This window comes from Salvelinus alpinus, chromosome 14, assembly GCF_045679555.1.
Source record: "Salvelinus alpinus chromosome 14, SLU_Salpinus.1, whole genome shotgun sequence".
NCBI classification, from domain to species: Eukaryota; Metazoa; Chordata; class Actinopteri; order Salmoniformes; family Salmonidae; genus Salvelinus; species Salvelinus alpinus.
The window spans coordinates 52,702,904-52,718,720 of NC_092099.1; the positions used below are offsets into that span (position 1 = coordinate 52,702,904).

Here is a 15,817-nt window from a genome sequence, read left to right on the forward strand (position 1 = left end):
GCCAATCCCTCCTCTCCAGTACACACAGAGAGAGAGAGTTAAAGAGAAAAAAAAGAGAGAGAAAGAAAGAAAGAGAGGGAAATAAAGGGAGAGAGAAGGAAAGAAAGAAAGAGCAGAGGAGAAAATAGCAACACTAATATCTCTCCCTCTACCCATCTTTTATCTCTGTCATAGAGAGCAGCATTAGCCAAAAGTATGATAGCCCTGCTGTAAAACAGGGCTTTATCCCAAATGACACCCTTTTCCATATGTAGTACACTATTTTTTTACCAGGGCTCATAGGGATCTCATCTAAAGTAGTGCACTATACAGGGTGCCATTTGGGACACGGCCCAGGTGTTTATTGGAGAACAGAGCTCTGCTGAGTGTACGTTCAGTAATGTGATTAATCTAATCTTTCCTGGTAATATGGTTAATAATGTGTCATAAGCCTTTCTCCCTTCCTGCTTTGCATTTCTATGGTGGAGCATTTCTTTAATACAATCTTATCACACTGTTAGCAAATAGATATGTTCCTGTGGGACAGGCTAGGCATGTGTGGTTTACTATGTGGGGACGAAGACCTACTGGGAATTTGGCTCTCTTGTTTTCTCTTTAGATGTTTAGCCTTCCTCTGTTTGTGTGCTCTGTATCTCCACAGGTTATCTGCATTTTGTCTTTTCCATCATTCACTTTATATGTGTATTCTTGCAGACTATATTTCTCTGTGTTCTTACTTACAACGTTTCTCCTCCACTCGCTTTTGTTCTCCGTCTGTCCTAATACAATCTCTCCCTCGCGCACCCTCTCTCATCCCCAACCCTGTCTCTCACCCCTCATCCTGTCACTCACCCCTCAACCTGTCCCTTTTACTATCTATTCGTCTCTCTGTCTCTGTAACTCTCTGTAACTCTCTCTCTCTCTCGCTCTCTTTCTCTCCATAGTGTTTATGTTTGTAAGTACACTTAGATCTCTGTAGAACACTTTTTAGTGGCCTCAGTTTTCTGTGTGTGGCACAGCTGGCTCAGAGCAACTCTCCCTTTTCTGTCAAAAAATGGAGCAGAAAAGACAAGAAAGAGGGAGAGAAAGACAGCTAAGAAAAGAGAGGAGGTAGAAGGGGAGGATAGAGGAAGGTAGAGAGGAAAAGAGAGAGGAGGTGAATGAGAGAGAGAGAGGAGGTGAATGAGAGAGAGAGAGAGAGAGAGAGAGAGAGAGGGGGAGAGAGAGAGGAGGTAAATGAGAGGGGGGGAGAGAGAGGTGAATGAGAGGGAGAGCGAGAGAGAGAGGAGGTACATGAGAGAGGAGGTAAATGAGAATGGGAGAGAGCGAGAGAGGAGGTAAATGAGAGGGGGAGAGAGAGAGAGAGAGAGAGAGGAGGTAAATGGGAGGGAGCGAGAGAGAGGAGGTAAATGAGAGAAAGAGAGAGAGAGAGGGAGGAGGTAAATGAGAGGGAGAGAGCGAGAGGAGGTAAATGAGAGGGAGAGAGAGAGATAGGTAAAAGAGAGGGAGAGAGAGAGGAGGTAAATGAGAGGGAGAGAGAGAGAGAGAGAGAGGAAAAGAGAGAGAGGAGGTGAATGAGAGGGAGAGAGAGAGAGGAGGTAAATGAGAGGGAGAGAGAGAGATAGGAAAAGAGAGAGAGGAGGTGAATGAGAGGGAGAGAGAGAGAGAGGAAAAGAGAGAGAGGAGGTGAATGAGAGGGAGAGAGAGAGAGAGAGGAAAAGAGAGAGAGGAGGTGAATGAGAGGGAGAGAGATGGAAAGAGAGAGAGGAGGTGAATGAGAGGGAGAGAGAGAGAGGAAAAGAGAGAGAGGAGGTGAATGAGAGGGAGAGAGAGAGAAGAAAACAGAGAGAGGAGATGAATGAGAGGGAGAGAGAGAGAGGAGGTAAATGAGAGGGAGAGAGAAGGAAAGAGAGAGAGAGAGGATGTGAATGAGAGGGAGAGAGAGAGAGGAGGTGAATGAGAGGGAGAGAGAGAGAGGAGGTAAATGAGAGGGAGAGAGAAGGAAAGAGAGAGGAGGTGAATGAGAGGGAGAGAGAGAGAGGAGGTAAATGAGAGGGAGAGAGAAGGAAAGAGAGAGAGGAGGTGAATGAGAGGGAGAGAGAGAGAGGAGGTGAATGAGAGGAAAAGAGAGAGAGGAGGTGAATGATAGGGAGAGAGAAGGAAAGAGAGAGAGGAGGTGAATGAGAGGGAAAGAGAGAGAGGAAAATATAGGAGGTGTACAAGAAAACAGAGGGAGAGACAGTCTCTTTGGTCTTACTGTTATACACAGTTCCACCCTGTCATTTGACTGCACAATTCTAAGAATTAATATGAGTTGGCCGATGGCACCAGTATTACAAAGGATGATGGAAACTCATGAATACTCTTTGCTCTGTGTCTCGTACAGTGTAGGAAGGTTTAGAATTACACGTGTGTGTTTGTGTGTTTCACGGATTGTTTATAGGTGTGTTCATTGCTCTGTAGTATTGTCCCATCAGTAAGGGTGGGTCTGTATTTTTCCTTTGTGATCTTACGTCTGTGCCTGTGCATTTGTTGTGTCTGTGTGAGACTGTGAAATTTAGGAGTAGCCCATTTTGAATTGTAGATTAAACCTTAGTGTCCAAGATAATCAAGGTGATGAATTTCAAATAAGTTTGTATCTAAATAGCTGCTCAAGGTCTCAAAAATGCCTCTGTGTCTTCTCTGTTATCACAAGGCCTTACAAGATGGCCGTCTCTGGGACAGATATTTAACTTCTTATCGACTCAATATTAACTGATGCTTTTATCTCACTGTTGATCTCCCAGCACTATATAAGTATCACAATGTATGATACAGTAGGATCTTAATTTGAGACAGTTTGGTACAGCAGGGAAATGTGAAATATTATGTGGGTTATAATTAATGGCCTTTTTTTTGTAGGGGATGATAAAAAAAATTACATTTCAAAGTGGAAATTCCAAACTTCAGAAGCCTTTTTAAACCTCAAATACACTACACTTTTTAAATATCCTGCTCAGGAAAGTTATCCTGCAACAGGGTGATCAAATTCAGATCCTACATCTGTTTCTGGTGAACCTGACAAGGCCAAGTCATCTAACAGTTATATCTGGCCTGTTGGATCGATCCGTTTATTGGTCATGAAATCCGTTGATATATCGACCTGTCGTAAGAACAGTTAGTAACTTTTGTCAACATACAGTGTGGAAGTGCTTCTTAACCATTACACAACTATCTGTGTCTGTGTCTGTGTCTGTGTCTGTGTCTGTGTGTGTGTCTGTGTCTGTGTCTGTGTCTGTGTGTTTATCTGTGTGTCTGTGTGTGTCTGTGTCTGTGTCTGTGTGTGTGTGTATGTGTGTGCCTGTGTGTCTGTCTGTCTGTGTGTGTATGTGTGTGTTTGCGTGTGTGCATTCATCCGTGCTTGCATTTGTGTATGCGCTCATATTTTTCCCTGTAAGTCTAGACTAGGCCATGGCACTCACCTACACACACACCCATAGAGACACACAACCCCAACCCCAGCCCCCTCCCTACAGACACACAGTCCCAACCCCAACAATGACACTATGAGACATGGGTGGCTCTGCTCTGCTCTCGGTACAGGTCCACAGGCTAACAGGCATTGTCTGGCTCTGGGTTTCATATTTAATATACGCCACATTCTTACACTCTATCCATAATTCAGAAAGATGAATGTTTCACCAGATCACCGAATCTGACTGAAAAGGGGTTGTCGTAGATATTGATACTTTTCAGTGAGGCTGCTATTGTTAGTGGGTTTTGTCTGCCTCGTCTCGAGAACTTAATAATAGTCAGGACTATGGAGAGGCAGCACAATGTCCTCTGGGGTGCATCAGCCTCCTCCTTATTGGTACAAGTTGACTTCACTGGGTCTCTACAGTAACAAACATCACATTAAAGAAGGGAGGAGAGGAGAGGTTGTATCAAATGAACTGAGAGAGAGTTGAAGGGAGCTGAGGTCAGGGTGGCAGGAAGGAAGATACAACGATTCAACGTTATGCAAAAGAGAAACCTATCATTTCTGAACCTTATTCACTGTTGCTGCACAACTTCCCATTTACTATGATATCCTTCCTGGTGGACTACCACACACTGGGCTAGCTCGCGTACCGGAGGCTCTATTCTGTGTTGTTGTGGTAAAGACACCAGCCAAGCAATAAGGAGTAAAAAAAAATCAGGAGGTTGGGAGTCAATTTGTCTCCATGCAGTTTATATTGGAGTAGAGAGTTTAATGGCTGTTTCTAAAGCTGTAGACATTAGACAGTATATTACAGCAAAATAAAGCTTATGTGGCTGTTCTATTGTTCTTCAACAGAGCTGCAGGTTGAATTTAAAGGTGTAACTGAGCTATAGACCCCCCCCCCCCGTTGGTAAGCTCCACTGTGTTACCCCCCCCGTTGGTAAGCTCCACTGTGTTACCCCCCCGTTGGTAAGCTCCACTGTGTTACCCCCCCCATTGGTAAGCTCCACTGTGTTACCCCCCCGTTGGTAAGCTCCACTGTGTTACCCCCCCCGTTGGTAAGCTCCACTGTGTTACCCCCCCGTTGGTAAGCTCCACTGTGTTACCCCCCCGTTGGTAAGCTCCACTGTGTTACCCCCCCGTTGGTAAGCTCCACTGTGTACCCCCCCGTTGGTGAGCTCCACTGTGTACCTCCCCGTTGGTAAGCTCCACTGTGTACCTCCCCGTTGGTAAGCTCCACTGTGTACCCCCCCGTTGGTGAGCTCCACTGTGTACCTCCCCGTTGGTAAGCTCCACTGTGTACCCCTCGTCCACCCGTTGGTAAGCTCCACTGTGTTACCCCCCCGTTGGTAAGCTCCACTGTGTACCCCCCCTTTGGTGAGCTCCACTGTGTACCCCCCCGTTGGTGAGCTCCACTGTGTACCTCCCCGTTGGTAAGCTCCACTGTGTACCTCCCCGTTGGTAAGCTCCACTGTGTACCCCCCCGTTGGTGAGCTCCACTGTGTACCTCCCCGTTGGTAAGCTCCACTGTGTACCCCTCGTCCACCCGTTGGTAAGCTCCACTGTGTACCCCTCGTCCACCCGTTGGTAAGCTCCACTGTGTACCCCTCGTCCACCCGTTGGTAAGCTCCACTGTGTACCCCTCGTCCACCCGTTGGTAAGCTCCACTGTGTACCCCCCCGTTGGTGAGCTCCACTGTGTACCCCCCCCCGTTGGTGAGCTCCACTGTGTACCCCCCATTGGTGAGCTCCACTGTGTACCCCCCATTGGTGAGCTCCACTGTTTGGCCCACGTAAAGTTTATTGTAAATCATGCCAAGGCTAATGTTTTTAATTTATTATTCATTTAGAAATTTCAACCAAACTCGTAATTCCTCTTTGATTGGGTGTGTGTGGGCTGTTTTTTGTTTTTGTTTCATTGTTGGTGGTGTTTTCCTTCTTCTGTAGCGGAGAAATGAGAGGCGATCCCCGGTGTGTGAGCCGGAGAGGGGGAAGAACAGAGGGATGGGGAGAAGAGAGGGAGAGAGACCACAGCATGAAAACATTGTCTTCGTGGGGACTTATGACAGCGTTAGCAGGGAGAGAGAGACTAGGTCTGTAAAAACAATCAGGGGAAGAGGATGGAGATCGTCCCTCGCTTTCAAACACGTCTTATGCATAGTTTTTTTCTTTTGTCACATTTCTTGGTCCTCCCTCTTGCTCCCAAAATTAGGTAATTCCTATTTTCCTCCCCCACCTATTTGTAGGCAGTAAAAGAAGGTCAGATATGCCTGTGGTCTAAATAAAATACATCCTCTTAGCCTCCCCCAGTCATCTGTGGTGGGTACCTTTTGTAATTCTCTCTCACTCTCTGCACTGCTCTCTCTGCTCTCTCTCTCTAATTGGCTCTCTGCTCTCTCTCTCTCTCTCTCTCTCTCTCTCTCTCTCTCTCTCTCTCTCTCTCTCTCTCTCTCTCTCTCTCTCTCTCTCTCTCTCTCTCTCTCTCTCTCTCTCTCTCTCTCTCTCTCTCTCTCTCTCTCTCGCTCGCTCGCTCGCTCGCTCGCTCTCGCTCTGTGTGTGTATGAGAACACAATGCCAGTATGAGAGCATAATACCAGTATGAGAGAACAATACCAGTATGAGAGCACAATGCCAGTATGAGAACACAATACCAGTATGAGAACACAATACCAGAATGAGAACACAATACCAGTATGAGAACACTATACCAGTATGAGAACACTATACCAGAATGAGAACACTATACCAGAATGAGAACACAATACCAGTATGAGAGAACAATACCAGTATGAGAACACAATACCAGTATGAGAGAACAATACCAGAATGAGCGCATAATACCAGTATGAGAGCACAATACCAGTATGAGAGAACAATACCAGTATGAGAGAACAATACCAGTATGAGAGCACAATACCAGTATGAGAGCACAATACCAGTATGAGAGCACAATACCAGTATGAGAGAACAATACCAGAATGAGAGCACAATACCAGAATGAGAGCACAATACCAGTATGAGAGAACAATACCAGAATGAGAGCATAATACCAGAATGAGAGAACAATACCAGAATGAGAGAACAATACCAGTATGAGAGCACAATACCAGTATGAGAGAACAATACCAGTATGAGAGAACAATACCAGAATGAGAGCATAATACCAGAATGAGAGAACAATACCAGAATGAGAGAACAATACCAGAATGAGAGCATAATACCAGAATGAGAGCACAATACCAGAATGAGAGCACAATACCAGTATGAGAGAACAATACCAGAATGAGAGCATAATACCAGTATGAGAGCACAATACCAGTATGAGAGAACAATACCAGTATGAGAGCACAATACCAGTATGAGAGAACAATACCAGTATGAGAGCACAATACCAGAATGAGAGCACAATACCAGTATGAGAGAACAATACCAGAATGAGAGAACAATACCAGAATGAGAGCACAATACCAGAATGAGAGCACAATACCAGTATGAGAGAACAATACCAGAATGAGAGAACAATACCAGAATGAGAGCATAATACCAGAATGAGAGCACAATACCAGAATGAGAGCACAATACCAGTATGAGAGCACAATACCAGTATGAGAGAACAATACCAGAATGAGAGCATAATACCAGTATGAGAACACTATACCAGTATGAGAGCACAATACCAGTATGAGAGCACAATACCAGTATGAAAACACTATACCAGTATGAGAGAACAATACCAGAATGAGAGCACAATACCAGAATGAGAGCATAATACCAGTATGAGAGCATAATACCAGTATGAGAACACTATACCAGTATGAGAGAACAATACCAGTATGAGAGCACAATACCAGTATGAGAGCACAATACCAGTATGAGAGCACAATACCAGTATGAGAGAACAATACCAGTATGAGAGAACAATACCAGTATGAGAGAACAATACCAGTATGAGAGCACAATACCAGTATGAGAGCACAATACCAGTATGAGAGCACAATACCAGTATGAGAGAACAATACCAGAATGAGAGCATAATACCAGAATGAGAGCATAATACCAGTATGAGAACACTATACCAGTATGAGAGAACAATACCAGAATGAGAGCATAATACCAGTATGAGAACACTATACCAGTATGAGAGAACAATACCAGAATGAGAGAACAATACCAGAATGAGAGCATAATACCAGAATGAGAGCACAATACCAGAATGAGAGCACAATACCAGTATGAGAGCACAATACCAGTATGAGAGAACAATACCAGAATGAGAGCATAATACCAGTATGAGAACACTATACCAGTATGAGAGCACAATACCAGTATGAGAGCACAATATCAGTATGAGAACACTATACCAGTATGAGAGAACAATACCAGAATGAGAGCACAATACCAGAATGAGAGCATAATACCAGTATGAGAGCATAATACCAGTATGAGAGCATAATACCAGTATGAGAACACAATACCAGTATGAGAGCACAATACCAGTATGAGAGCACAATACCAGTATGAGAACACTATACCAGTATGAGAGAACAATACCAGAATGAGAGCACAATACCAGAATGAGAGCATAATACCAGTATGAGAACACTATACCAGTATGAGAGAACAATACCAGAATGAGAGCACAATACCAGTATGAGAGCACAATACCAGTATGAGAACACTATACCAGTATGAGAGAACAATACCAGTATGAGAGCACAATACCAGTATGAGAGCACAATACCAGAATGAGAGCATAATACCAGTATGAGAACACTATACCAGTATGAGAGAACAATACCAGAATGAGAGAACAATACCAGAATGAGAGCATAATACCAGAATGAGAGCACAATACCAGAATGAGAGCACAATACCAGTATGAGAGCACAATACCAGTATGAGAGAACAATACCAGAATGAGAGCATAATACCAGTATGAGAACACTATACCAGTATGAGAGCACAATACCAGTATGAGAGCACAATACCAGTATGAGAACACTATACCAGTATGAGAGAACAATACCAGAATGAGAGCATAATACCAGTATGAGAACACTATACCAGTATGAGAGCACAATACCAGTATGAGAGAACAATACCAGTATGAGAGAACAATACTAGTATGAGAGAACAATACCAGTATGAGAGAACAATACCAGTATGAGAGCACAATACCAGTATGAGAGAACAATACCAGAATGAGAGCATAATACCAGTATGAGAACACTATACCAGTATGAGAGCACAATACCAGTATGAGAGAACAATACCAGTATGAGAGCACAATACCAGTATGAGAGAACAATACCAGAATGAGAGCATAATACCAGAATGAGAGCACAATACCAGTATGAGAGCACAATACCAGTATGAGAGAACAATACCAGAATGAGAGCATAATACCAGTATGAGAACACTATACCAGAATGAGAGCACAATACCAGAATGAGAGCACAATACCAGTATGAGAACACTATACCAGAATGAGAGAACAATACCAGAATGAGAGCATAATACCAGTATGAGAGCACAATACCAGTATGAGAACACTATACCAGTATGAGAGAACAATACCAGAATGAGAGAACAATACCAGAATGAGAACACAATACCAGTATGAGAGCACAATACCAGAATGAGAGCACAATACCAGAATGAGAGCACAATACCAGTATGAGAGAACAATACCAGAATGAGAGCATAATACCAGAATGAGAGCACAATACCAGTATGAGAACACTATACCAGAATTAGAGAACAATACCAGAATGAGAGCATAATACCAGTATGAGAACACTATACCAGTATGAGAGAACAATACCAGAATGAGAGAACAATACCAGAATGAGAGCATAATACCAGAATGAGAGCACAATACCAGAATGAGAGCACAATACCAGTATGAGAGCACAATACCAGTATGAGAGAACAATACCAGAATGAGAGCATAATACCAGTATGAGAACACTATACCAGTATGAGAGCACAATACCAGTATGAGAGCACAATACCAGTATGAGAACACTATACCAGTATGAGAGAACAATACCAGAATGAGAGCATAATACCAGTATGAGAACACTATACCAGTATGAGAGCACAATACCAGTATGAGAGAACAATACCAGTATGAGAGAACAATACCAGTATGAGAGCACAATACCAGTATGAGAGAACAATACCAGTATGAGAGCACAATACCAGTATGAGAGCACAATACCAGTATGAGAGAACAATACCAGAATGAGAGCATAATACCAGTATGAGAACACTATACCAGTATGAGAGCACAATACCAGTATGAGAGAACAATACCAGTATGAGAGCACAATACCAGTATGAGAGAACAATACCAGAATGAGAGCATAATACCAGTATGAGAACACTATACCAGTATGAGAACACAATACCAGTATGAGAGAACAATACCAGTATGAGAGCACAATACCAGTATGAGAGAACAATACCAGTATGAGAGCACAATACCAGTATGAGAGAACAATACCAGAATGAGAGCACAATACCAGTATGAGAGAACAATACCAGTATGAGAGAACAATACCAGTATGAGAGAACAATACCAGTATGAGAGCACAATACCAGTATGAGAGCACAATACCAGTATGAGAGCACAATACCAGTATGAGAGCACAATACCAGTATGAGAACACAATACCAGTATGAGAGAACAATACCAGAATGAGAGCATAATACCAGTATGAGAACACTATACCAGTATGAGAGCACAATACCAGTATGAGAGAACAATACCAGTATGAGAGCACAATACCAGTATGAGAGAACAATACCAGTATGAGAGCACAATACCAGTATGAGAGCACAATACCAGTATGAGAGCACAATACCAGTATGAGAGAACAATACCAGTATGAGAGCACAATACCAGTATGAGAGAACAATACCAGTATGAGAGCACAATACCAGTATGAGAGCACAATACCAGTATGAGAGCACAATACCAGTATGAGAGAACAATACCAGTATGAGAGAACAATACCAGAATGAGAGCATAATACCAGTATGAGAGAACAATACCAGTATGAGAGAACAATACCAGTATGAGAGCACAATACCAGTATGAGAGCACAATACCAGTATGAGAGCACAACACCAGTATGAGAGAACAATACCAGTATGAGAGCACAATACCAGTATGAGAGAACAATACCAGTATGAGAGCATAATACCAGTATGAGAGAACAATACCAGTATGAGAGCACAATACCAGTATGAGAGAACAATACCAGTATGAGAGCATAATACCAGTATGAGAGCACAATACCAGTATGAGAACACAATACCAGTATGAGAGAACAATACCAGTATGACAGAACAATACCAGTATGAGAGAACAATACCAGAATGAGAGAACAATACCAGTATGAGAGAACAATACCAGTATGAGAGCACAATACCAGTATGAGAGCACAATACCAGTATGAGAGCACAATACCAGTATGAGAGAACAATACCAGAATGAGAGCATAATACCAGTATGAGAGCACAATACCAGTATGAGAGCACAATACCAGTATAAGAACACAATACCAGTATGAGAGAACAATACCAGAATGAGAGCATAATACCAGTATGAGAACACTATACCAGTATGAGAGCACAATACCAGTATGAGAGAACAATACCAGTATGAGAGCACAATACCAGTATGAGAGAACAATACCAGTATGAGAGCACAATACCAGTATGAGAGAACAATACCAGTATGAGAGCACAATACCAGTATGAGAGAACAATACCAGTATGAGAGCACAATACCAGTATGAGAGAACAATACCAGTATGAGAGCACAATACCAGTATGAGAGCACAATACCAGTATGAGAGCACAATACCAGTATGAGAGAACAATACCAGTATGAGATAACAATACCAGAATGAGAGCATAATACCAGTATGAGAGAACAATACCAGTATGAGAGAACAATACCAGTATGAGAGAACAATACCAGTATGAGAGCACAATACCAGTATGAGAACACAATACCAGTATGAGAGAACAATACCAGTATGAGAGCACAATACCAGTATGAGAGAACAATACCAGTATGAGAGCATAATACCAGTATGAGAGCACAATACCAGTATGAGAGCACAATACCAGTATGAGAGAACAATACCAGAATGAGAGCATAATACCAGTATGAGAGCACAATACCAGTATGAGAGCACAATACCAGTATGAGAGAACAATACCAGAATGAGAGCATAATACCAGTATGAGAGCACAATACCAGTATGAGAACACAATACCAGTATGAGAGCATAATACCAGTATGAGAACACTATACCAGTATGAGAGCACAATACCAGTATGAGAACACTATACCAGTATGAGAGAACAATACCAGTATGAGAGCACAATACCAGTATGAGAGCACAATACCAGAATGAGAGCATAATACCAGTATGAGAACACTATACCAGTATGAGAGAACAATACCAGAATGAGAGAACAATACCAGAATGAGAGCATAATACCAGAATGAGAGCACAATACCAGAATGAGAGCACAATACCAGTATGAGAGCACAATACCAGTATGAGAGAACAATACCAGAATGAGAGCATAATACCAGTATGAGAACACTATACCAGTATGAGAGCACAATACCAGTATGAGAGCACAATACCAGTATGAGAACACTATACCAGTATGAGAGAACAATACCAGAATGAGAGCATAATACCAGTATGAGAACACTATACCAGTATGAGAGCACAATACCAGTATGAGAGAACAATACCAGTATGAGAGAACAATACTAGTATGAGAGAACAATACCAGTATGAGAGAACAATACCAGTATGAGAGCACAATACCAGTATGAGAGAACAATACCAGAATGAGAGCATAATACCAGTATGAGAACACTATACCAGTATGAGAGCACAATACCAGTATGAGAGAACAATACCAGTATGAGAGCACAATACCAGTATGAGAGAACAATACCAGAATGAGAGCATAATACCAGAATGAGAGCACAATACCAGTATGAGAGCACAATACCAGTATGAGAGAACAATACCAGAATGAGAGCATAATACCAGTATGAGAACACTATACCAGAATGAGAGCACAATACCAGAATGAGAGCACAATACCAGTATGAGAACACTATACCAGAATGAGAGAACAATACCAGAATGAGAGCATAATACCAGTATGAGAGCACAATACCAGTATGAGAACACTATACCAGTATGAGAGAACAATACCAGAATGAGAGAACAATACCAGAATGAGAACACAATACCAGTATGAGAGCACAATACCAGAATGAGAGCACAATACCAGAATGAGAGCACAATACCAGTATGAGAGAACAATACCAGAATGAGAGCATAATACCAGAATGAGAGCACAATACCAGTATGAGAACACTATACCAGAATTAGAGAACAATACCAGAATGAGAGCATAATACCAGTATGAGAACACTATACCAGTATGAGAGAACAATACCAGAATGAGAGAACAATACCAGAATGAGAGCATAATACCAGAATGAGAGCACAATACCAGAATGAGAGCACAATACCAGTATGAGAGCACAATACCAGTATGAGAGAACAATACCAGAATGAGAGCATAATACCAGTATGAGAACACTATACCAGTATGAGAGCACAATACCAGTATGAGAGCACAATACCAGTATGAGAACACTATACCAGTATGAGAGAACAATACCAGAATGAGAGCATAATACCAGTATGAGAACACTATACCAGTATGAGAGCACAATACCAGTATGAGAGAACAATACCAGTATGAGAGAACAATACCAGTATGAGAGCACAATACCAGTATGAGAGAACAATACCAGTATGAGAGCACAATACCAGTATGAGAGCACAATACCAGTATGAGAGAACAATACCAGAATGAGAGCATAATACCAGTATGAGAACACTATACCAGTATGAGAGCACAATACCAGTATGAGAGAACAATACCAGTATGAGAGCACAATACCAGTATGAGAGAACAATACCAGAATGAGAGCATAATACCAGTATGAGAACACTATACCAGTATGAGAACACAATACCAGTATGAGAGAACAATACCAGTATGAGAGCACAATACCAGTATGAGAGAACAATACCAGTATGAGAGCACAATACCAGTATGAGAGAACAATACCAGAATGAGAGCACAATACCAGTATGAGAGAACAATACCAGTATGAGAGAACAATACCAGTATGAGAGCACAATACCAGTATGAGAGCACAATACCAGTATGAGAGCACAATACCAGTATGAGAGCACAATACCAGTATGAGAACACAATACCAGTATGAGAGAACAATACCAGAATGAGAGCATAATACCAGTATGAGAACACTATACCAGTATGAGAGCACAATACCAGTATGAGAGAACAATACCAGTATGAGAGCACAATACCAGTATGAGAGAACAATACCAGTATGAGAGCACAATACCAGTATGAGAGAACAATACCAGTATGAGAGCACAATACCAGTATGAGAGAACAATACCAGTATGAGAGCACAATACCAGTATGAGAGAACAATACCAGTATGAGAGCACAATACCAGTATGAGAGCACAATACCAGTATGAGAGCACAATACCAGTATGAGAGAACAATACCAGTATGAGATAACAATACCAGAATGAGAGCATAATACCAGTATGAGAGAACAATACCAGTATGAGAGAACAATACCAGTATGAGAGCACAATACCAGTATGAGAGCACAATACCAGTATGAGAGCACAACACCAGTATGAGAGAACAATACCAGTATGAGAGCACAATACCAGTATGAGAGAACAATACCAGTATGAGAGCATAATACCAGTATGAGAGAACAATACCAGTATGAGAGCACAATACCAGTATGAGAGAACAATACCAGTATGAGAGCATAATACCAGTATGAGAGCACAATACCAGTATGAGAACACAATACCAGTATGAGAGAACAATACCAGTATGACAGAACAATACCAGTATGAGAGAACAATACCAGAATGAGAGAACAATACCAGTATGAGAGAACAATACCAGTATGAGAGCACAATACCAGTATGAGAGCACAATACCAGTATGAGAGCACAATACCAGTATGAGAGAACAATACCAGAATGAGAGCATAATACCAGTATGAGAGCACAATACCAGTATGAGAGCACAATACCAGTATAAGAACACAATACCAGTATGAGAGAACAATACCAGAATGAGAGCATAATACCAGTATGAGAACACTATACCAGTATGAGAGCACAATACCAGTATGAGAGAACAATACCAGTATGAGAGCACAATACCAGTATGAGAGAACAATACCAGTATGAGAGCACAATACCAGTATGAGAGAACAATACCAGTATGAGAGCACAATACCAGTATGAGAGAACAATACCAGTATGAGAGCACAATACCAGTATGAGAGAACAATACCAGTATGAGAGCACAATACCAGTATGAGAGCACAATACCAGTATGAGAGCACAATACCAGTATGAGAGAACAATACCAGTATGAGATAACAATACCAGAATGAGAGCATAATACCAGTATGAGAGAACAATACCAGTATGAGAGAACAATACCAGTATGAGAGAACAATACCAGTATGAGAGCACAATACCAGTATGAGAACACAATACCAGTATGAGAGAACAATACCAGTATGAGAGCACAATACCAGTATGAGAGAACAATACCAGTATGAGAGCATAATACCAGTATGAGAGCACAATACCAGTATGAGAGCACAATACCAGTATGAGAGAACAATACCAGTATGAGAGCATAATACCAGTATGAGAGCACAATACCAGTATGAGAACACAATACCAGTATGAGAGAACAATACCAGTATGAGAGAACAATACCAGTATGAGAGAACAATACCAGAATGAGAGAACAATACCAGTATGAGAGAACAATACCAGTATGAGAGCACAATACCAATATGAGAGCACAATACCAGTATGAGAGCACAATACCAGTATGAGAGAACAATACCAGAATGAGAGCATAATACCAGTATGAGAGCACAATACCAGTATGAGAACACAATACCAGTATGAGAGCATAATACCAGTATGAGAACACTATACCAGTATGAGAGCACAATACCAGTATGAGAGCATAATACCAGTATGAGAGCATAATACCAGTATGAGAACACTATACCAGAATGAGAACACTATACCAGAATGAGAACACAATACCAGTATGAGAGCACAACACCAGTATGAGAGAACAATACCAGAATGAGAGAACAATACCAGTATGAGAGAACAATACCAGTATGAGAGAACAATACCAGTATGAGAGAACAATAC

The 15,817-nt window shown here is 41.7% G+C and overlaps 1 protein-coding gene across 1 annotated transcript in view; it reads left to right on the forward strand.

Annotated features, from left to right (window-relative positions):
• LOC139539089 (DNA-binding protein SATB2-like) overlaps window positions 1-15,817 on the forward strand; it is a 103,432-nt gene that overhangs the window by 11,827 nt on the left and 75,788 nt on the right. The gene's annotated exons all lie outside the window — the stretch shown is intronic.